Source organism: Garra rufa, chromosome 3, assembly GCF_049309525.1.
Source record: "Garra rufa chromosome 3, GarRuf1.0, whole genome shotgun sequence".
Lineage (NCBI taxonomy): Eukaryota > Metazoa > Chordata > Actinopteri > Cypriniformes > Cyprinidae > Garra > Garra rufa.
In genome coordinates, this window is record NC_133363.1 from 50,014,060 (window position 1) to 50,039,291 (window position 25,232).

At 38.7% G+C, this 25,232-nt stretch overlaps 3 non-coding genes across 3 annotated transcripts; all 3 read left to right on the top strand.

The window, feature by feature from the left end:
• The first annotated feature begins 263 nt into the window (after positions 1-263).
• LOC141332552 (U2 spliceosomal RNA) lies at positions 264-454 on the top strand. Its single transcript, XR_012355330.1, has one exon. It is a non-coding gene; the product is annotated as a U2 spliceosomal RNA (small nuclear RNA).
• A 1,008-nt stretch (positions 455-1,462) lies between these two features.
• On the top strand, positions 1,463-1,626 carry LOC141332548 (U1 spliceosomal RNA). Its single transcript, XR_012355327.1, has one exon. It is a non-coding gene; the product is annotated as a U1 spliceosomal RNA (small nuclear RNA).
• Positions 1,627-5,065: 3,439 nt separating this feature from the next.
• Positions 5,066-5,229, top strand: LOC141332550 (U1 spliceosomal RNA). Its single transcript, XR_012355329.1, has one exon. It is a non-coding gene; the product is annotated as a U1 spliceosomal RNA (small nuclear RNA).
• Positions 5,230-25,232: the final 20,003 nt, after the last annotated feature.

Here is a 25,232-nt window from a genome sequence, read left to right on the forward strand (position 1 = left end):
CCCTCCCATTTTCCTGCCCTTTACCCTCCCACTTTATCACACCTTTTTACACCCATTGTTTTAAACTTTTTCACATCTAAGGTGTGAACCACTGGTGTTCAAGTAAAGGGGGGTTTCATGATCCTGTAAGCCTTACCTGAGCAATGTTAACAATTAGATTCTGCACACAAACTGAGTTTAAAAAAAATTAAAAAATAAAAGCTTACCATCGTCAGAGTTGCTGTGTCAAAGAATGTGGTTCCTACTTTATACCATTTGTGGGTATCGCTTCTCGGCCTTTTGGCTAAGATCAAGTGTAGTATCTGTTCTTATCAGTTTAATATCTGATACGTGCCCTACCCGGGCACCATATATTAAATTGATTTTTGGAATAGGGAGATGGAATAGGGGCTTGCTCCGTCCACTCCACGCATCGACCCGGTATTGCAGTACTTCCGGGAACGGTGCACCCCTCCTAAAATGGTTAAAAAAGAAACATAAGTTGCACGGGGTGGTAATTAATGTTGAAGTTGCTGTGTATGGTAGTATTTGGTCATATATTAGTAAAAAATAGAATATATGATGAAGTGTGAAATAGTGTTACCATAATATTTACAAAATGTTATGTAGTGATATTTTCTACTGTTTATTTATTTATATATATATATATATATATATATATATATATATATATATATATATATATTTTGTGATAGTTCACCAATGAATAATGTCTACTTTCTTTTTGTGCAGAAGCAGTGGAACACAGTTTGACTGGTTAGTCTATGTTTCTTCTGCTGGTAGATCCTGTAAGTACACCATTCTATAAGCAAAACATAGTTTTCTATTGCTGGCTATAAATTTGATGCAAGTTCTGTCAAATTAAGAAGTTTAATGAAATGTATTTAAAATTACAGTGGGCTTTGTGTTCTGTTGAGGCAACAGTCAATGTTGTCATGAGCTAATAAATTAACCACCTAATGCTTACCAAGCTTGTAGCTGTATTTAACTGTCAGTTTACTGAAGCCACATATAATTTAATGTAAAAAAAAAAAAAACACATTTAAATATATTCAGTATTGTTACTTTGGTTTCACTCTTAAGTCTTCGCCATTTTCATGTCACTCTAGCTACATAATCCTGTATAATGTTTTTTAAATTATGAGATTGGAGCATCTCTTGTCTGATTGGTAGTCCACAATCTGTCTTCCACATGATTGGTTGGAGAGACCTACAGTTGCTGTAAACTTTTGGCTAATCAGAAGGTGAAGGTGTCTGACTGTAGTTGTCTCCAGTCACTGTACACTTTGTACAATCATAAAAATGTAAGGACCAGTGGTTTAGGCAAGAACAAGATCTAGAGTTTAAAGTACATTAAGGATTTGGATTATTAAGATGATCCAAATGAAGTGAAGTAAGGTCTTATCATCATTGAGGATGATGTCCCCTCAAGTGACCCCCCTTCAGGGTTGGTGTACAACTCATACTTACCTGGCAGGGGAGATACCATGATCAAGAAGGTGGTTCACCCAGGGCGAGGCTCAGCCATTGCACTCCGGTTGTGCTGACCCCTGCGAATTCCCCAAATGTGGGAATCTCGACTGCATAATTTCTGGTAGTGGGGGACTGCGTTCGCGCTCTCCCCTGATTTTCTGGTTAAAAAGAGAAATAAAACATACATGGGTTTTGACAAGTTATTTTGTCACGTGTTGGAAGAAGTTGTAGATTGCAACAGCGGTATATATAATTATTTTAATACAGTGGATTGTTTAAAGACACAATGTGTAATTTTTGCCAGTAGTGAACTCGTATTCAAAACAAACAGTGAAACAAAGGCATAGCTTGATGATGCCGTGATTGAGTGTGGAATCATGGAAGTTGTTGTTTTCATCCTCACAGCCAATTCGCTATGAAATCATGTTCATGGATGAGCTAATATACTGAAGTTTTATTAATGTAACTGTAGTTATGAAGCAAAATGGGGCTGACAGCCGTGGAAACGAAATGATGCAATGAGACCCCGTTACATGAAGGGAAGACGCAGATATTTCCCTGCGGTTTGGCCTCTCATTTACACGAAAACCCCGTTTTTTTTTATCACAGAAAACGATTATTTCTAAAAACTCCGGCCAAAGTGGATAAATTTGAAAACGCCGTTTTCACGTCGTGGATTGTGAAAATGGAGGCTTTTGAAAACGATGACGCATATTTATAGTCATGTGACGCATATTGTACCAATATATATCTATGTTTACACCAGTAATTGTGCCTGTGCTATTCACTGTCACACTGCTGCTAAAGAGATTTACCTTGTACACTCCTCAAATTACAGTCCTAAAACGATGACAGAACATTTACTCAGTTGCTGTCCTGCAAAACATGACGACAAACTGCTTTTCAGATAAAATACGAATGAGCGCAATATAGACGCGTCAGTGGATGATGAGATATTTCTGTAAATTATCCCGCCAGAAGAATTGCTTGAAAATTTACGTCTGTATAATTTGAGGCTTTACGCATGCGCAGTAAGGCGAATTTGATGATTTCCTACGTTTCAGTGTGGATTAGAAACTTTTGGAAAACGCTTGGAAACGCTAGTGTAGACGGAGAGCGTTTTAAAATGAAAACTCCGTTTTCAAATGTATCCGGATTAATGTAAACGTAGCCTGACAGTCCGTTACACTACTTAAACTCTTTATTTCTCTGGATAATGTAATGCAAGTACACAAGTCAACAAAATATACAACACTATTCCATTGGTTTTTGGGTATTTTAATTTTTAAAAAATAACTTGCCTTAACATATCATGCCTTTTAAAATGAACACAAGATAATAACCAAAAATTCAAAGGAGAATGGACAAAAGTAAAACGTTCGAACAAATCAAAAGAATTGTGATTCATAAATAAATCCGTGTCTTGGCGATACCTGCTGGCAGATCTGTTCAGTTATTTAAATCTTTAATATTTCTGTATTCATAATTTTATATTTTAATAAACATTTTATAAACATTTTATATTTTAATAAACATTAATCTCAACATGAATCTATGATTTTGATTGCACTCATGTCACCCCTGAGCCTCATTAAACATATGAAAAGGTAAAAACAAAGGTAAAAAAAACAAAATTCCCCTGTAAATCACTTTGAGGAGTCAAATTTCACCTCCTAATAGTAAGGCAATTTTTTTTTTTATCAGAGTTTTGGTTATTGTTTAGAATGTGCTCCTAAAATTTTGACTGTGCTCCTAAATTTAACTTAGGAGCACAAGTGCTCCTAGCAAGAAAAGTAAGAGTAGAGCCCTGAGCCATTATTTTTTTTATTTATATTGTGGAGGAGCATCTCGCTGCAGCCTGCGGTGGACATCCAACCCCGCCCACATCCAAGTGTGACGCCACGCCCATGTTCAAACACGTCACACATCCAACATATTAAGTAGTATTAACACATATTAAAATAGTGATAATATGATTAGCAATGTTCACATTTGTGGACATATCTTTAGAGAATTAGATGAAAATGAAAATATGCTAAGTGTTACTTTTACAATAACAAAACTTAATTGTCCGTCTAAATCTGATCTTGTCTAAGCTATGTCAAAATCGATTATAATAAACGTGAATTTATGTCATTACACAAACAAATAGGGTAAGGTTTAAATGTTTTATTACCAATTACCATTTTCCTAACTTTAATCAACCAAAGCAAGCGTTTTGCCGGCTGTGCGAATGTAATTAGTTCCATATGAAAGATGACCTAGGTTTAATTTGTATTATTTAATACAAACTGTTTTGTTTACATCCCCGATACAACATACTTCCGCCATTCTTGCACATGCGTACAACATCGGGATTCTTTTTTTTTTTTAATTTATTTTATTAAAGAATAATTGGACATTACAAAAATATTGAAATAGAAATCCAGATACACAAAATACAAGCTTAATCTGTATACAGTAATACAATATGTAATAAGAGGGGGAAAAATAATAATAATAAAAATTAAAAATAAACTAATACCATAGAGAGAAAAAAATAAATAAATAAACGTATAAATAAAAAGTAAATAAATAAACAAAAACTAAATTAAAACCTAGAAACAACTAAACAATAGTTCAAATTTTCTTCCTTTTCCTTTACATATACAAAAATTATATTGTGGGAGCATAACCAGAAAAAAAAGTTCTCCGTGAAATGTAGCAACAAATGTATTCATTTGTTTTAAAGACTTTTTAAAAACTTCTATTTCTGATAAAAATAAATTACATTTTGGTATGCATTTAGCAAATTTCTGTTTATGAATATAATATTTGCCTTGCAAAATGTAAAAGTTAACAACGTACTCAATCATTTTACTTTTATGAGAATAAGTACAGATAACATCTTTTAAAGAAAGCATATAATTAACATTTCTTTGCAGAAATAGAAAGGTGCTAACATCAGACCAAAAACTAAGAGACAATTCACAATTATAAAACAAATGACACAAGTCTTCCTCATGTGTGTTACAGAAACTGCAGATATTATCGATGTCCATGAATTTAGAAAGAGCTACTTTACATGGATAAATTTCGTGAAGTATTTTGAAATGCACCGCTTTAAGGCTACCGATGGGGAGGGGAGTCACACGATGACGCATTGACGTGGGCGTGGTGTCTGACGTCACACATGGATGTGGGCGGGGTTGATGTCCACCGCAGGCTGCAGCGAGCCCTACTTGCTATTGTCAGACAGCTACTCACAATGTTCTTTAATGTCTGTAGTAATAGTGATTTTGTAGATCTGTTGAGTTTTGTTGTGCTTCACTCCTTCCCCTTCCCACCCTTTACCCTCCCCCATCATCACACAATACCCTCCCCCATCACCACAGCTGAATACATCCATTTCTTGAAAATTTTTAAAATCTGAGGTGTGAACAACCGGTGCTCAAGTAAAGGGGGGTTTCATGGGCCTAATGGTTTAATAAGGTTTAAAGTAGATTAAGGATTTAGATCATTATGATGAATCATATGGGGTGAAGTAACGTCTCACCATCATTGAGAATGTTGTTCCCTTAAGTGCTCCCCCTTTAGGGCCAATCTAGAATTCATACTTACCTGGCAGGGGAGATACCATGATCAAGAAGGTGGTTCACCCAGGGCGAGGCTCAGCCATTGCACTCCGGTTGTGCTGACCCTTGCGAATTCCCCAAATGTGGGAATCTCGACTGCATAATTTCTGGTAGTGGGGGACTGCGTTCGCGCTCTCCCCTGATTTTCTGGTTAAAAATAGAATTGAAGTGTGCACAGTTTGTTAGAAATCATCTTGTAATGTGTTGGAACATGCATCTAAATTTTGAAGGTAAATGTACAGAAAAGTGTTAACTATTTATTCAGAGTAGAACTGTTAGTAAAATCTGTTGACTTAAGCCATCTTTGTTACATTATTTAGCAAAGGGTACAGTTGTAATACAGGAAAATTCATGTTTTTTTTTCCTCTCAGAAATTGTATATCTGTAACTAAAGTAGTATTAAATATATCTTAATATCATGTTAGATTTTATAAACTCTTTTTTTTTGGCATTTTCATTTTTAGGGCCCTCTGTAGTTCAGTTCCAGAGAAATTGGGATATGGCAATGGTGGAGAATGAAGGGTTTGAGGGTTTCATCCATGTTCTGGATCCAACCTATGCACTACCAAGCAGGCAAGTGTGTGTGTATTAATAAACAGAGGCCAATTTAACATTTTACACTGGACAACATTTTTACATATAACCTTTCTTTTACATATTTGTTAAACTCTTTAGGCTTTGAATAATATGGAGGCCACAACATGAGGAAGCCAAGAGCAAGGCCCCAAGGCTAAAATGGAAAATGTCAAGGCTGTCTCTTTAACCTCTGAAATGTGGACAACATGGATTCATACCTTGCCATAACCTGCCACTACATTGAAAATGATAAGCTGACCACTATCTTGTTGGGGACAGAAAAGTTTCCAAATAGCCATGCAGCTGAAAATACTTTGTAAAAGACAAAGTTGTGGTGGAATGGGAAATCTGAATTTTTACTAAAGGCACCTTAAAAAATAACAAAAAAAAAACCCTCTTTGTCAGGAATGTACCACCTGAAGCGCTTCAGTGATGTCCTCCTCATTCATCACCAGCCTCTGCTTCACAGAGCAGTACGCCTCCTGCGCCATTTCCTCTCGTTATCTGTGCCAGCTTGCAGGTCAGCTTGTAGAGTCTTGTGCAGGCTGTACCACAGTCGCATCTCCAGGAACGTAAACGACCTGAAGCAACTCTGCCCATAAATGGCTCTGTCCACACTGATTTCAAGGTCGCAGGAGACCTGTGGAAACTGCTGCGCATACCTCAGCAGGAGATCCTTCACACACTCGTCAGGGCTTGCTTTTCTTTCAGAGTGGCGGCCTTCTTTTATATGCAGATCAAGCAGGCTAAAATATCACAAGATAATTTATGGACAAACAAGTTGATTGTTTAGTGCAACATACTTCCTAAATGAAGCCAACATCATTCTCCACCAGCCACTTAAAACTTTGGCTGTTGTATTTTCCAAAGGTCAGATTGAGCTGGCCAAGGTACTGCACCTCTGATGGAGTCGAGGTAATGGGCTGACATCTCTTGTTAACTTAAGACAGAAATTGTAATTACTTTAAATGACAAGCCCAAGTCAGTGTAAACATATGGTGAAAACACATCAACGAGATATTACCTTCCTCACAAGCCATCTTTTTATCTTGGAAAGTATTCCTGTCATAGCTTGTGTTGCGAGATCCCAGTGCCTTGGCCTCCTTTGAAGCCTTAAGAAGGCATTGTTGCCTATTTTGTGGCACGCTTGTGTCTAAAATGCACAAGGTGGGCAACATTGGATCCATGTCTAAAACACCTGTAAGAAACAGTCTCTTATAATCATCATAATGATGAGGCCAACACAATCCCCCAAGGCTTCACCAGAGTCATCAGGAGGGTGGTATACAGATCTTTCCTGTGAAGGTTGTCTTCCACGTGGTTCTCTTGAATCTGCCACCACAATAATTGATAATTAGCATGTCAACAGAGAGACAAGTGCTGTTACTTTAAGGCAAGCGGACACCAGGTATTTTTCAGTATCCTTACCTAAATGTGAGAATGGCTAAGTTGGTTGGAATGGGATCCTGTTATCCTCTGCCAATGACCCACCTTGCCACATTGACATTTCCTGCCCACTTGAGTGCATAGTTTACATCAAAGGATCTCCATCAACATGGTGTACCAAATGGACACAACGCTGTTGTGATGAACCTGAACCTTAAATGTTTACATGAAAATGAATACTGTAAAAATCAAGCGATGCACTGAAACTCTAGTAATAACAACCGATCCATATACAGTCAAACCTTGGTGTGATAGCCAGACTTGTAGATGCAAAAAAAGATGCAACTCCAAAGAAGAGCTTCAAGGAATGGCACAGCGCTAATGTAGCCTGGAGGATCAGGAGGTTAAATCCACATCCGATCTGACTTCCTCACCTGTCGCCTCTTCTCATAGACGTACCCATCCCTCAAGCTCAACCTTTAACAAGTCAACACAGTAAGTCACTACAATAATAATTTGTGTTGGATAATTTTTCACATGATATGAATTACTTTTGACTCATGGATGTGGACTGTGACTCTTTGTGCATGAGCTTGGAAGCAGACTTATTAAATATACCTGTGGGCATGTCAGTCGCTGAAGTGGCAGCGGAAGCGGTGTTGGATGGAGCGGCAGTGTCCATTGCTGAAGTGGCAGCGGTGGTGGATGCGGCGGTCTGTGACGCGGCAGTGTTCATCGCTGAAGTGGCAGTGGAAGGGACAATGGACATGGCAGGCGTCATAGCAATGGCTGTTGCTCATGTGGACTTGGCTGTGCATGTGAACACAATGGTGATGTAGACTCTGATTTGTTGTCCAGTGTTGCAGGCCACTTACTTGGTCTTTCTTGTAATAAATGTACTTCCTAAACCTTTTTATCTGAACACTGGTGATGTGTGTTACAGCTGTATGCAGCCACCCGCAGACAGAGCTGTGCACCTTCTCGATCAGAACCCTCTGACTGCTGCTGAAGTCGTATGACCTGTCCTTCTGTGCAGAATGCTGGCTGTAGAGCTCCCACATCTCCTTAAAGGTATGATTTTTCAAACTCTTTCAGTTCAGATATACAGCGGTCAATGTTGGCATCCAGGAATCCAGGACAAATGGATATTTGAGGGAAGCTCTTAGCGTCCTCTGCCAGACAGTCCTTTGTCCAGCAATGGTTAATCATCTTAGGTTTCTTAGCGAGGCCTTCTTGGTGCTTGCCAACCACACTGTAATCCTTTGTTATTTATAACAGCTGGTTAAAGCTGCACACTGAAAACATCTTTATACAAATAAGTTTTTAAATTGACATGCCAGAATTGCCATGTCGTCCTTGTTGTAGGCAAAGACTGCGGCAGAGAGGGCAGAATTGAACAGAGTGTACTTTGGGTGGTGATCCGTCCGCACGGCCTCATCTAAACGATGGATCCAGTGGAAGATGTTGAACTTTACCAGCATAACCATCTGTCCACTCACTGGAGAACTGTTGAACAGAAGACACGTCATGGACATGACAGTAGCCACGGTCTACATACATGAGTTCAGGAGGTGCCTCACCAGCTCTTCTATAACTCTCAATGAGGCCTTCAGCCACCGGCCACATTTTGTCAAGTGATTACTCGGAGGTCAGGACTGATATGAGGATCTGACCTAGCTCATCGGCCACATTGGTGCACCATTCTGCAGAGCCTTTTCCAACTCCAGGAAGTATCCTGCAGATCTAATAGTGAATACAAAACACACTAAAACATTTTATATCCATTTTCAGTTGACTCATTAGTTCAGTCAGGTGTTATTTTTGCATTTGTAAGACTTAAATGTACCGTCTTGGAGTTGTACTTTATGACTTTGCCAAAAGTGGACACAATCTATGTTTGCAAATCCTCAATGTTTTCAGCTTCAGCTATATTCCTCAGCAGCTTTAGTGATGGTAGCTCTCTCCTTGGTGGTGGTTGCTGAAATTATTGGCACAAATTCCCTGAAAGCTGAGAAAATGGACACACTGACTTCATTATTGATAGTTTTAAAAAAATCTGCATGCATTACATGCCAGGAGCTCAGTCAACATGTAGTACCAGCCAGACATGTGGCAGATCTTTCTGACCATTTTTGAATGCCCACAATGGTGCAAAAAAAAAAAAATGACTGGAACGTGCTAGGCAGTCAGACCCTGGATGGCGAAGGCTGCAGTGGTGGATGAATACGAATATAGTGCTTTAGTAAAAGTACAGATGCGTATAAAAATATATTACTCTGGTAAAAGTACTACTTTTTCAGTTTTACTCATTTTACTCAAAACTTTATTTTGCCAATTTGTATAGGCTACTTAATATAATTTTATATTAGCATATATTTGTTTTATAATCCTACTGCTGAAAATACCTGGGATTTTCCAAAAATAACCTCTAGCCTATATGGAGTCGATATATATTTTTGTTGTTGATATGGACTACATTGACAGGAGTGATGTAGTAATGTTCACTGTGAAGCTTACACTGCAATGTACCTGACAGAAAACAGATCTGACCATCTAATTTTTACCAGTAAGAAAAAGTGTTTTAAAGCATGTTGTTTTGCAGAATGTCACAGTTATATATGAATAAGGCCTGAAGTCACTTTACATTTAGATAATCACTGTAGTTACCATGTTCTGAACATTACATCCTTTTTTTCCCTTAGATGTAATCGGTCTATGTGGTTGAATAAAAATATTTGGACTTTATATCAAAAAATTACATCAACTTAGCACCAGCAAGCTTGTTAGCTAGATAGTTAGCATCGGCGAACAATATTTACGTATTTTCAGTATGTTTATTATGAATAAACATTCCTATCCATCTACTCGGCTAGTTGATCGAAACAATATAAAAATTGATACTGTTGATAAACAGTATAAAAACAGACGTCTCATAGGGCTAAATGCGTAGCATTTTAATAAAACTGCTAACGTTACAGCTGTGGGGAATATGAATGAGTTTTATTTCATCTGTGTTATTTTAATGTTTCATTTTTTGACCTAAAACAGTGTCTGCATTCAAGCATTTCAATCAGTTTAAATAGATCACCCTTTACAGCAGATTTAGTTCACAAACAACTGACAATTACAATAATTAATCCTAAAATTCAACATCAGTAACTTACTTTTCGCAGCATCAGTCAGACTGAGGGCACACTCCCTTTTACCACTCCAGGAATGTCAGGAGGATGAAACCATATCCTGTCATCCTTCAAGAGCTTGTCTTTCTTCATCCTCCTTTAGCCATATGATGTCTGCTTTGGGGAGCCCATGTTTTGTGCCAGCCCTCAAATGTCACCTGGTACTATGACAAGGACAAAACCTTATGTAACAACCACTGAGTACTTAGACCTAAACTGTTTGCTTATCTAACAACTACTGAGTACTTGGATGTAAACAGTTATCTCAGGATGTGCAGTGTCTGCTGCTGATGTTGCAATGCTCAGACATGGTTGAAGTGCTGCATGAGTCACATCAGCTCCAACCACATAGGCAGCCGTCTCATCAGCATCAGTCACATCAGATGTCCTCCCATGTTCAGGAGCTGATGCAGGAGCCTTTACCTTTACTTACGCATACTGTGTGTGGCTTCTGTGGAGGATCTGGATGGGCCTTCATTTCTGGAGACTTTTTATGTACTCCGTGCATCCACTGCTGCTACATAAGGATCACATTGAGATGTCTTTAATACTTCTTGAGTTACAGGCACACAAACTTTGGAAAAATATTTATGGCACTCAGACAGGTGTCTTCTATGTGGTTGTTTTCACTTGAGGTGTATGTGCGACATCTCGTACCTGGTATCACATGAGGAAGAACTTTGTGGAATCACTCCAGACTGTTGCTTCAACAGATACGCTTTTAATAGCGAACATCCACCCCATTGATGCTGGTGCTATGTGCCACTATGTGCCATGCTCCTTTCTGGAGGATTGTGCCGTGTTTTCAATTCAAATTTTTTTTTTTTTTAATTTTTTTTTTTTTTTTTTTTTTTAAGTCTGCAAAATTCTCAAAAGTCTTGTCAGGGTCTTTGGACGTGGATGCTTTAGAACTTTTGCACTACCTCTTTTTTTCTGTACTTTTTGTGGCCTTGAGTGGGTTGGCCACACAGTGCACATATGTACCATTTAAGTGTAGCCGAATATCCCGTGCCACTACATTCCGTTTTGTTTTTCCCTCTTGTAGAGCGTCGATCATGCTGGTGACAGTGGAGGGACGAGTGCATGTGGTAGGGAAATGGCAGGAAATCCTGTTAGGGGTTCACCTATCAGCTGACTGGCTGTGCGGGTGGGCTGGAGTCCTGCTGGAATGGTGTGGTGTGGACTAGTGCAGGTGCTGAGGAGTGGTAGGCACAGGTAAGGGATACCGGAGTCTCCGTTTAAGCTTTCTGGTTCCTGCCAAAGACGCAATGACCTCCATACTGCACTGTAGGGTCAGCTGGTGTGTGGTCTTTCATCTGGAAGCTCAATTGCTGGGGGCTGGCTGATGCCAGAAACGCTCTGAAGACGACGGAGGACAGCCAAACCTCGATCCGTCACGTTTGTGGCTGACAAGCCTCCTGATGGACTCACTAACACTTTGAGTTGATCAGAATGCTGAGTTTAGCATCATCCACAGTCTCTCTGCTGCACATGCTGGTACATTTTGGTAATCTGATGCTTCAGTGGCGACCCTTAAGCTTTTCCGTCACAATCAGGCTGAAGCCACAGCTGTTTAATTAGGCTGAGTAATGCTTACTGAACTTCAGCTTTTGCACCAAAGATGCCTTAAGCCCGGCTCACACTACAGGAGTTTTAAAATCCTAACCGATTATGAAATCTGGTTGCAGCGCACACATAAGGAGAATCTTCGCAGATTATCTTACCTGAAATCTTAAACATGCACGCACTATAAGATTTGAAAATCCTGGCGCATCACACACTACAAGATATTATTAGGATTATCATGCCTCCTGATCTCACACAGCCAATCTCCATTTCAGCAACTAATGTTTACATAGGTTAACTTGTGCACTCACCTGGTATGTTCAAAACTATGGCTGTGGTGGTCTCAATGGCCCCAGAAAAAGTAATTACCATGAATGTGTCGGGGCAAAAATTAAGGAGATATTTGAATTAATAATAATAAGTCCGTGTCGCAAAGATGAAGTTGACTATCTTGACTCGCCATCTGCTCACTTTTAAAGCCTAAATGCATCTTTATGAATTAGGCCTATAGCTTATGAAAGAGTTTTGTTTTCGATTTTAATTATTTCGTTTTATAGTAGTGAAGTAATAATTTAAAGCGTATATTAATTATTGTGAAGCGCTCCTTTTTAACACCAGACATCAGAAAGCGTATCCTGTTTGTTTTCTTCAAAAGCACGTTTTGTTAACGCTGTGTACACACGAACTAAGGTAGACCCTTCACAATTCTGGATGATATATTACTCTGACCGCTTTATGAGCAAAAATGAAGTTTCACATTGCACCGGCGAATGCATGTAGGCGCGCTCCAGCTTTCAATCTCCGCAAACGATTGGATATGTGCCTATTAGCACACATTATCTAGGTTAAACGATTAAACAAATATTATGATATGCTTTAAGTTTGTATATATATATATATATATATATATATATATATATATAGAGAGAGAGATTTTAATTTAAATCGTGATGGCTTGAGAAGGCTAAATTGATCTGTTTGCCGCTGGTCGCATTACTTTAAAAAAAAAAAAACTTGAATTGAACAAACAAAAAATGTTCCAAATATATCTCTAAATTCACTTTATAAACTAAAGAAACGAAAATAAATGTAATCACTTTGCTATTAAAGACAGCAGCTGTGTAATGGGGAAGAGAAAGAGGAAAAAAGACAGGTTCCAGTCGGACTCGGGCCAGTAGTTCTGATGAGCTCTCCGACATTTTTGCAACGAATGTTTGTTTAATAGCCTATTTAACATTGTATTTAGGCTACTTTCTTATTTAAATATATTATTTCTTTAATTTATTTGAGCGTTTTTTGTTCACTGACTTAAGTGCTAAAATAAACAGGCACGTTTGTTAATAATGTTTGAGCCTAATTTATTTTGTGTTTCAAAATTATATACATATGTATTTATATATAGGCCTATGTACACAAACGTCAGTATATATATTTATAAAACACTTCGCTACCGCTGTGGTAAAAATCTGCCTATTCAAAACTATAAGACAATTTTACCTCAGCATAGCTCCTCTTTCTCCTTACAGTTGTGGCACGTTTTCGACACATTATGCTGACAAGACAGTTACTACAAAAACTCAAGAAGCAGTTTCCTTCATCTCCACTATCAAACGACCCGTGTTTTGTGGTCACGCATTGGCTGTTGTGAAAGTACTGATAAGCACATAGCGTCATCATTGCGATTTAAAATCTTAAATATCAAACATGTTTGATTTGATCGGGGCAGCCCCGATCTGTGAGCTAGCAGATCGGGAGATGCAAGATTCGATCTTTGAACGCCTCACATTACAAGATAATCTGCGCCGAACATCGGGGCCGATCGAGGTGCTTGACAAGATTTTTGCTCCGATTCTCGGAAGGGGAAAATCGGGGCAAAATCGGGCTAAAACTCCTGTAGTGTGAGCCGGGCTTTAGATGGATCTCTGCTTGTTCAGCCAAACAGAGCATTACCCCATCGTACTGAGTAAAGGCTGTCGAACTGCTGGCTGCTATGATCATGGAGGTCAAGCTTGTTTCAGGCATTGATGACCCTCTGTCTGGTTGAGTCACTTATTGCAAGCTTTCCCCCCTCCAAGCCAATCTCAACAAGGACTTTGCTCAGCTTCTCTACATATTGGTACCTAGGGTGATGAACTTGGACAACACATCCTCCACACAGGGATCAAACTCTGCAGCATTTACCTCGTCAGTAAGGCACAGATTGTTTCTCGGAGGAGTCAGAATGTCACCCTCACTTTTAGAGTCATTTCCCACATCCTCCTCTGCCATGGCAGCTAAAACCTCATCTTCACCCCCATAAGCTCAAAGTGTCTCTCTGGTCTGAGCGTAATGGCAAGAGCACTAAAAGGCTCTGATGACTGAGAGAACAGATATTCCAAACCTATCTGCTCATCACCAGCAGGAACTTTAGGCCTGTAGTTTGTCTCCTTTACCTCCCCAAACAGTTCCTGACACCTTTGGTTCAGTTAATGTACCAGAAGAGACCCATACACCATGTGCTTTCTCCCTTTATGACTTTTAACGCTTGCTGACTCCCTGTCAGAATTCCAATGTGCAATGCCAGCCAGCAGATACACCTGGAAGGGGACAGCAGCACAGTGGGGCCCTGGTATCATGTTCAGCAGAAAAAAGTGAAAGCCTTCCAGACTGTTGCTCCCTCTCACCATGCTGTACCCCGGAAGGTGCATGCTATTATTGGGTCACGTACTTTGTGATGGTGTACATGTTCCTCCCTAGTGGATCCTGGATGCCTTCAAGGTGCTTCTGTTGGTTCTCCCAGACGTAGTCGATTGGTCCCAGCGACCTTGAACAGATGCACCTGGTTTTTATCCATTCCAGCTGCTCCCTTCAGGATGTCAATGGCACTCTGGAAACATGCACAGGTTTCCTGGGCACCAATTGTGATCCTCCTGACATGAGGTCTGACTTTCAGTTTAATGATTTTGCTGACCGGCATGTATCACCTGTACCAGAAGAGCTACGTCGTCCTTGTTGTAGGCAGAGACTGCAGCTGTGAGGGCAGACTTTGGTTGGTGATCCGCCTGCAGGGCTGCATCAAATCGATGGATCCAATAAAAGATGTTGAGCCGTAACACCATACTCATCTGTCTATTTACTGAAGAGCTGTTCCACAGAAGACACGCTGTGGACCCAGCAGCAGCCACGTTCCACGTACATGAGTTCGGGAGGTGCCTCACCAGCTCTCCTGTACCTCTCCATGAGGCCATCAGCCACATTTTTTCAAATGATTCCTCACAGGACAGGACTAATATGAGGATCTGACCTAGCTCATTGGCCACATTAGTGCACCATTCCACGGTGGGAGCTGGCAAGTGCTGCGGAATGGGCCCTGTCCAGTGAAGAATTCTGTGAAGTATAGGTAGCTTTAAAAAAAAGAAGAAAAAAAAACTACCTCCTTGTCAAAAATGTACCGGCTAAAGCGATTCAGTCACTTGGTGGTGTTTTCCTCCTCCATTACCAGCCACTGCTTCACAGAGCAGTATTCCTCCTGCGCCATTTTCCTCTCATGGTCAGTCCCAGCTTGCAGGTCAGTCTGGAGAGACTTGTGCTGCAGGCTGTACCACTACCTGAAGTGGCCCTGCCCATAAATGGCCCTGTCCACATTGAGCTTAAGGTGGCAGGAGACCTGTGGAAACAGCTGTGCATTAGCAAGAGATCCTTCACCCACTTATCAGGGCTCGCTTTTCTTTCGGGGTGGCGGCGTTCTTTTATGTGCAGATCAAGCAGACTAACATATCACAAGATAATTAATTAATGGACAAACAAGTTATCAAAAAATGGTGATTCTATTTAGTGCAACATACTTCCTACTTTATGTAGCCAACATCATTCTCCACCAGCCATTTACAACTTCTGCCATTGTATTTGCCAAAGGTCAGATTGAGCTGGTCCAGGTACTGCACCTCTGATGGAGGTAATGGGCTGAAGATAGAAATTGTAATAACTTTAATGACAAGCTCAAAAAAGTTACATCAGTAATATCAGATGCCCTCCCATGTTCAACATCAGGAGCTGATGCAGGAATCTTTTTTTTAATTTACTTAAGCATACAGTGTGTGGCTTATATGGAGGATCTGGATGGGCCTCTTTTTCTGGAGACTTTTTTGTACCCTCTTCATCTACTGCTGCTAAAAGCGGATCATATTGAGATATCTTTAATACTTCTTGAAAAAAAAAATAGTTATGCCACTCAAGCAGGCATGTTCTTTGTGGTTGTTTTGACCTTGTTTTGTTTAATACTGCTTGAGTTGCAGGCATGCAAACTTGAGAGAACTTTTTTTTGCTTTTTTCCATTTTTGAATGGTCATCATTGGCACATAATGCAACAAAGTTTGCTAATGTCAACAGATTTTTCTAATAGACCTACAGTACCAATCTCTGTGTAAAAATAGCAATGATGCTGCCATTTTTTTTCTTAAGTCATTTTCCCCACACCTGTAATTTGGCTCTTAATCTTATGTGAAAATTGTCATTCTGACCCCCCTCTACAAAATGGTGGATTACTCAGTAAATATAAATCAATGACATTTAATATTTTGTCTTTCATCACTATACATATGTGACATAATTGACAAAATAAAAAAATTGAGTCTGGGAATTTTTTAAAATTTGGTTGACTTGGTATAACCCACCAGTCAGCATGTTAGAAATTTGGGTCCTTTGCTCTGACAGCCTTGATGTGCAGCTCCATGCTGCCAGCACCACTCCACTTTAACACAGCATACTTAAAGTGGCCGTTTGTGTGAATTGCTGCAAAAAATGAATTGTTTCTAGCCTTGTGTTTGTTTTAGGAATAAGTATATTTATTCAAAAACATTTGAGATTGTATAATTTTTTTTTTTTTTTTTCATTTCTTTCATTGTAGCTTTTTGTTCGAGTTTGTTGTTGTTGTGTTTTGCTACTGTCGACCTGGCATCACAGCCTGTACATTTTAAGGGGCATCATTTGTTTCTCTAGTTCTGTAGCAAGCCTAAGTGATTTTTTTGGTTATCTGCTGACATTTAGGTTCTCACTGCACTTTAACAAGTAGTTATTGTGTGCAATATTTTGTTAAACTATTATTATAGTCGCTGCTTTTGATTTTAATTGGTTATTGTGCTGTGCTTAAGACTGTTATGATCTAAATTATTATATAATGATGATGGGAATTTATTGTATTGTTTTTATTACAATTCTGTTAATGTGCTATGCAAAGGAAAATTTAATTCTGATGCAAGATGATTGCGTTTCTACCAAAGTTCATATCATGACTCTTGGAAATATGGGTCAGAATAAATGTGTATTGCATTTACAATCCTGTAAAAAACACCCTCAGCATCCCTATTCCTGTTACAATACATTAAAAGGACAACAAACAAGTCAGTTGCATTAGCTATTGCCAGTCTCCATCTATTGTCAAAATATCATTGTCTATCGTTCAACCTTAAGGTGTATGCACCTTATGTTGATAGTACGTGTTGTTGGATTACATTACTTTCCAGACAATTAGCAACATATTGCTTTCAGCTAGCAATTTAGGCCTGAGGGGTAAAATTTGCATTTAAAAATCCTGAGCAACGCCTTATTAATGATAACATGTAGACCCTAATGTTAGGCCGTTTCTGTGCTATTCGATGTTACGATGTTTACACATCACAATAGCTTTAATAACGTTAAAAATATAATGTTTTAATCTTTAATATAATGCTTTGAGCACTACCTTAGCTGATTAACATAAATTACTTATGTTGGTTCATATTTAAGTGTTTAAATATGTTGAGGACTGCTATTGTTTAATACTGTCTGTAATTTAGTAATTTCAATGAGTACAAGTGTTAATGTTTAAGCATATGATATTCTAGGGGATTGTGTTCTTCTAATTTTACAGCAACAGTTTTGACAGGATCCTCTTCATTTCTAACATGACAATTCCTTTGTGTATAAGGCAAGGTTCAAAAAGAAATGATTGTGGTAAACTTGACTGGTCTGCAGAAACCAAAGTCCTAATCTGAGCGAACACCCCTGGTGTGACTTTAAATGCAGACCTTAGGCCAAAAACCCATCACCAAACACTAATGACTTGTACATACACTATATGGACAAAAGTATTGGGACACCCCTTCTTTAGAACAGAAAAAGGCACTTTCAAAACTGTGGCAACAAAGATGGAAACAATTCATGCACTTATAAATTGTATTTCCATCTCTGTTGCAAACGTTTTGGAAGTGTCAAAAATAACTGTACCCATAGTTACAAGTCCCAGGAAGCTGTGCTGCGTGTATAAGTTGAAATAGCTACTTACTTGACTCGGTGTATTAAAAACATCTTGAACGATACGCTGCAAAAGACACAAACGCAACAGTCCGTCTTGAGCAGGGATTCTGCACTCTGGCCCACGAGGTCCACTTTCCTGCAGAGTTTCCTGCAACTCTAATCAACCACAACTAAACAAGCTAATCATTGTCTTTAGCACTGCTCGAAAATTACAGGCAGGTGAATTTGATCAAGGTTGGAGTTGAACTCTGCAGGAAAGTGGATCTGGAAGGCAAGAGAGTGATTACTATCGATCTTAAAACATTTCATAGCATTTTTGAATTGTCGATTTTGTTTAATCGATTTGAAATGCTAAGAATCGAACGAAAATATAAACGCATTTAATTGCTGCAAGCACGAATTAATGGACAGCTTAATGTTTGTTACTGCCTCACATCTCTCCTTCCTCCCTTCACGCGCTCCTCTATTTACCGCATGTCACATGATTACGCTTACGCTCCGTTCATAGGTGTTTTTGAGCAGCCAATGTATGATCTCTCCTTAGAACTCGTGGCTAGTACTGCGGAAGTAAAGTAGTTTTACTTTTCTGTAGTTTTTCACAGAGCCATAGAGAAAAGTGGCTGTGTCCAAATTCAGGGTCTACATCCTTCGGAGGACTCATTTGAAGGATGTTACGTCACAGCACCGCGACGAAGGCTGTCCAAATTCGTAGGATCCTTCAAATGCGGCCCACAAATACGTCCTCCTTTTCCCCGAATTGGAAGGATGGGTCTGGTGGATCCTTTCCCGTCCTACCTATCCCATAATTCCTTTCGGCAGAGCGCTTCAAATAATGGCGGACGAAGCGAGCGCTAGTAATGATGCAAGTTTAAAAAAAATGGCGTTTCAAAAAAGATTTATTTACAGCGGTTGTCTAGATAGGCATTTGGTTTTAGCGTTAAGCTTATTTTTTTTACATTTGTATGTTTATATGTTAAAAAACATCACTTTCGTAAACTAGCTTCTTTCTTACTGCCTGTGTGAATATCCCCTTACACACAGATAATTACTTGTTAGTGATTGAAGCTGTTTTTAACGCTTTTAGGGACGAAAGAGCAGTTATTTTGTTCTGTGCCGTACAGAAAACCTTACTTCTTGCTTAGCGCTGTCACGGTTGCTAGGCGACAGGATATGAGCAACGGGGAAGGGAGGGAACTGAAAGAAGGGTAGGCTGTCCAAATTCACAGACAACTACTTCCAGGTTTTGCGGTCTTCGGAGGACCCCTCCTCCTTCAACCGGGTAGGAAGGATCCTAAGGAGGATGCAGACCCTGAATCTGGACACAGCCAGTGAGTTACGACACGCTTTGATCTCGCCGCCGCGCGGTCACGTGGTTCGTGGAGCGGCCAATAGACCCTTTTACTGTTTGTACACAATGATGACGTAGCAACGGATGCGCGCGCATATTGGCAACGGAAGTATGGCGAGAATCAGCAGTGTGTCAAGCTACGCGAGCGGATTAAGCAACACAGACAGAGAAAGTTATTTGGAAAAGTTGACTTTATCAAATGGTATCCGGCCACCAGATCCGTGTACTATAGTGGAGTGGATAGAAGACGTTAGCAGATGGCCAAATATACAGTGGCCAGATATATATACGTATTTAGTTGAGAAACCGAGCGTGTACACCCGAGAGAATCACTGGATGCTTATGAATACGTTGTCTGTGGTCATGTACAGAACGTCAAATACCATGACATAGACTCAGAGTTTTGTGTGTTGAAATCAACACGTTTAAAGGGATAGTTCACCCAAAAATGAAAATTTGATGTTTATCTGCTTACCCCCAATGCATCCAAGATGTAGGTTACTTTGTTTCCTCAGAAAAACACAAACGAAGATTTTTAACGAAAACCGGTGCAGTCTGCCAGCCTTATCATGGACATGGATGGGCACCAAACCTTTAAAAGTAAACAAAAACATGCACAGACAAATCCAAATTACACCCTGCGGCTCGTGATGATACATTAATGTCTTAAGACATGAAACGATCGGTTTTTGTGAGAAACTGAACAGTATTTATATCATTTTTTACCTTTGATACACAGCCACGTCCATCTGTAATGTGCACGAGTTTGGTATCAGTCACGTCACATGAGCACGCGCTCTGTCGTAGAATACGCAAACGCCGGAAGCGGTCTGTCGCGTGTATAGGACACTCATTGTTTACACCAAAGAACTTATATTGACAAGAAGTGAAAGTCAATAGAACGTTCCATTGCAACAGCGTCGCCCAGTAGCAGCCCTACGCTTCCGCCATTTTGGAGTGAAAGCCACTCTGCAGTCCACTACCTCCATGCGGGATGCACTTTTTTCCAGGGGTTTCAGTACAGCGTAATCGATATTGCGTCACCAGGCAGGCGTGGCCTATTTGAGAATTTGCATAGGTCACCGATCATGCGCAGTTAGGGAAAAGCAATTTGCTTCAAATACCTCCACTATTGCAGGGCTTTCGTGCACTTCATATTCATATACAGTATCATGAAATACCTGTCCACGAACGCAGGGGTTTCGTGCACTTCATAATTATATGCATACAGTGTCTTGAAATACCTGTCCACGATCGCAGGGGTTTCGTGCACTTCATAATTATATTCATATACAATATCTTGAAATACCTGTCCACGATCGCAGGGGTTTCGTGCACTTCATAATTATATTCATATACAATATCTTGAAATACCTGTCCACGATCGCAGGGGTTTCGTGCACGTCATAATTATATGCATACAGTGTCTTGAAATACCTGTCCAGGAACGCAGGGTTTTCGTGCACTTCATAATTATATGCATACAGTGTCTTGAAATACCTGTCCACGTTCGCAGGGGTTTCGTGCACTTCATAATTATATTCATATAATATCTTGAAATACCTGTCCAAGATCGCAGGGGTTTCGTGCACTTCATAATTATATGCATACAGTGTCTTGAAATACCTGTCCACGAACGCAGGGGTTTCGTGCACTTCATAATTATATGCATACAGTGTCTTGAAATACCTGTCCACGATCGCAGGGTTTTCGTGCACTTCATAATTATATGCATACAGTGTCTTGAAATACCTGTCCACGTTCGCAGGGGTTTCGTGCACTTCATAATTATATTCATATAATATCTTGAAATACCTGTCCAAGATCGCAGGGGTTTCGTGCACTTCATAATTATATGCATACAGTGTCTTGAAATACCTGTCCACGAACGCAGGGGTTTCGTGCACTTCATAATTATATGCATACAGTGTCTTGAAATACCTGTCCACGATCGCAGGGTTTTCGTGCACTTCATAATTATATGCATACAGTGTCTTGAAATACCTGTCCACGTTCGCAGGGGTTTCGTGCACTTCATAATTATATTCATATAATATCTTAAAAATACCTGTCCAAGATCGCAGGGGTTTCGTGCACTTCATAATTATATGCATACAGTGTCTTGAAATACCTGTCCACGTTCGCAGGGGTTTCGTGCACTTCATAATTATATTCATATAATATCTTGAAATACCTGTCCAAGATCGCAGGGGTTTCGTGCACTTCATAATTATATGCATACAGTGTCTTGAAATACCTGTCCACGAACGCAGGGGTTTCATGCACTTCATAATTATATGCATACAGTGTCTTGAAATACCTGTCCACGTTCGCAGGGGTTTCATGCACTTCATAATTATATGCATACAGTGTCTTGAAATACCTGTCCACGTTCGCAGGGGTTTCGTGCACTTCATAATTATATTCATATACAATATCTTGAAATACCTGTCCAAGATCGCAGGGTTTTCGTGCACTTCATAATTATATTCATATACAATATCTTGAAATACCTGTCCACGAACGCAGGGTTTTCGTGCACTTCATAATTATATTCATATACAGTATTTTGAAATACCTGTCCACAATCACAGGGGTTCCGTGCCCTTCATAATTATATTCATATAACATTACAGTGTCTTGAAATAACGTTACCTGGCCACGATACCGTTGTAAACCATGATTTATTTTCGTAAATAGACGCTACACGTTTTACATTTCTATAACGGCTGTTTATTTGTTTTCGAAAATCGTTTAAATTTAAGATTTTAAAACATAAAAATAACCTGTATGACTGTGTTGTCCTTCATTATCCATCAGTGCTAGGTTTTGAAATGCCCGCGCAAAAAAACTGACTTACTGCGCATGATCGGTGACCTCTCTTAATAATTTTTTTTTAGAAAGGGGCGTTTTCCCAACGCCCCCAGGAACGCCCATTTTACGTCGTGGTAATGAAACCCCTGGAATTTAGTGAGTCCCACCTCCATGCTGTCGCTATGGCAAATATCAGCTGCTTTGTTTAAGAAAAAAAAGTACTTTAAAGCTAAAATACACAACCTGAATCATGACAACATTTTTAAATATATTTTTTTTTACTCCTTTCCGTTTATTTCTTAAGAATTTTTGTATTATATTAGGCTACTTCTGTTAATTATTAAACCATAACTAGTTTGTTATTAAAAGGATTTTGTATGTTTTGTACGTACCCTAACATTTGTTATTAATGCAATTAAAAAATATGACAACACAAAATAACGTATATTATCAAAAACAGACTTTGTCTTGCATTTATTTTTCGCAAAATCTTTGCTCTAGCATTATAAACGCTGAACTAATACCAACATATATAATTAAATTAAGGACATGCATCAGAAAATTGGGAATGTTAGATAATAAATATACGACAGGAATATAACAGCTTAAAAGTAAACTGTCTTTGCAGTATTGTCTTATATTAATGTCCGTTAAAGCATGACTAAAAACTCCAAAATTATTTAATTATTTAGTTATGAAAGACACAGCAATACATCATGTTCTGTAAGATCATCGATATTTGTAGTGTGATCCATGGGTTTAACACGTACAATATAATGTATAAATACAATATATATTTCAGACCTATAATAGTAAATAATAATAGTAATAGTAAATGCATTAAGTTGCATAAAATAAAAATACAGCAGGCTGCCTCAAATCAATGGTTGGATTCCACAATTGATAACATAAAACATATATAATAATACAATACAACTTTTACTGTAGTAGTCATAACATTTACTGATGACTTAATTTGAGAAATTGTCTATTGCACTTCTGAATTGGCTGTGAAAATTTTGGGTGCGTAAGATATGATGAAATCTGATCCGTAAAATAAATCTAACAGTGTAGAGTGACTTTTTGCACTTTTTAAGGTCACACACTACCTCCCTGCAGTCATTGCGTTCTTTTATTTCCACTTTGACTTCTATTTCATTGTCATTCTGTCTGCTTCAGTGCTGTTGTCCAGTTGGAATTTTCACTCCAGAATGGCGAGTAGCGTCTCGCTGCAGCCTGCGGTGGACATCCAACCCCGCCCACATCCAAGTGTGACGCCAGACGCCACGCCCATGTTCAAACACGTCACACATCCAACATATTAAATAGTATTAACACATATTAAAATAATGATAATATGGTTAGCAATGTTCACATTTGTGGACATATCTTTAGAGAATTTGATAAAAATGAAAACATGCTAAGTGTTACTTTTACAATAACAAAACTTAATTGTCCGTCTAAATCTGATCTTGTGTAAGCTATGTCAAAATCGATTATAATAAACGTGAATTTATTTCATTACACAAACAAATAGGGCAAGGTTTAAATGTTTTATTACCAATTACCATTTTCCTAACTTTAATCAACCAAAGCAAGCGTTTTACCGGCTGTTTGAATGTAATTAGTTCCATATGAAAGATGACCTAGGTTTAATTTGTATTATTTAATGCAAACTGTTTTGTTTACATCCCCGATACAACATACTTCCGCCATTCTTGCACATGTGTACAACATCGGGATTCTTCTTTTTTTTTTCTTCTTCTTCTTTTTTTTAAATAATTGGACATAACAAAAATATTGAAATTGAATTCCAGATACACAAAATACAAGCTTAATCTGTATACAGTAATACAATATGTAATAAGAGGGGGGAAAATAATAATAATAAAAAAATTTAAATAAACTAATACCATAGAGAGAAAAATAAATAAATAAATGCATAAATAAAAAGTAAATAAATAAACAAAAACTAAATTAAAACCTAGAAACAACTAAACAATAGTTAAAAATTTCTTCCTTTTCCCTTAAATATACAACAAAAATTATATTGTGGGTGCATAACCAGAAAAAAAGTTCTCCGTGAAATGTAACAACAAATGTATTCATTTGTCTTAAAGACTTTTTAAAAAGTTCTATTTCTGATCAAAATAAATTACATTTTGGTATGCATGTAGCAAATTTCTGTTTATGAATATAATATTTGCCTTGAAAATTTTAAAAGTTAACAACGTACTCAATCATTTTACTTTTATGAAAATAAGTACCGATAACATCTTTTAAAGAAAGCATATAATTATCATTTCTTTGCAGAATAGAAATGTGCTAACATCAGACAAAAACTAAGAGACAATTCACAATTATAAAACAAATGACACAAGTCTTCCTCATGTGTGTTACAGAAACTGCAGGTATTATCAATATCCATGAATTCAGAAAGAGCTACTTTACATGGATAAATTTCGTGAAGTATTTTGAAATGCACCGCTTTAAGGCTACCGATGGGGAGAGGAGTCACACGATGACGCATTGACGTGGGCGTGGTGTCTGACGTCACACATGGATGTGGGCGGGGTTGGATGTCCACCGCAGGCTGCAGCGAGCCCTACTTGGAGTTGGCGGCCGCGCTACCGAAGCGCCACCTAGTGGCTGTTACCAAAACAGCAACAGAGTTTCGCCTCTTGGTATTCTATACTCTTTGTTTACACAGAGCACAGAGATTGTGGGTATAGCGCTATTCAAAATGGTAATTACTTCTTCTTCTTCTTCTTCTTGAATTTTATTGGCGGTTGACAAACAACAAAATGGTGTATTTCCGCCACCAACTGGTATGGAGTGTGGATCAAGACAACTAAGCCCCCCCCCCCCTTTTTTTTTTTTTTTTTTTTTTTTTTTTTAAATTCTCTCCCACAAATTAGATTCCTTAAGAAACTGAAAAATAAAAATATAACACTCATTTCTCGAGTTATTTTGCAGAATATATTTTGGTATAAATTGCATTTT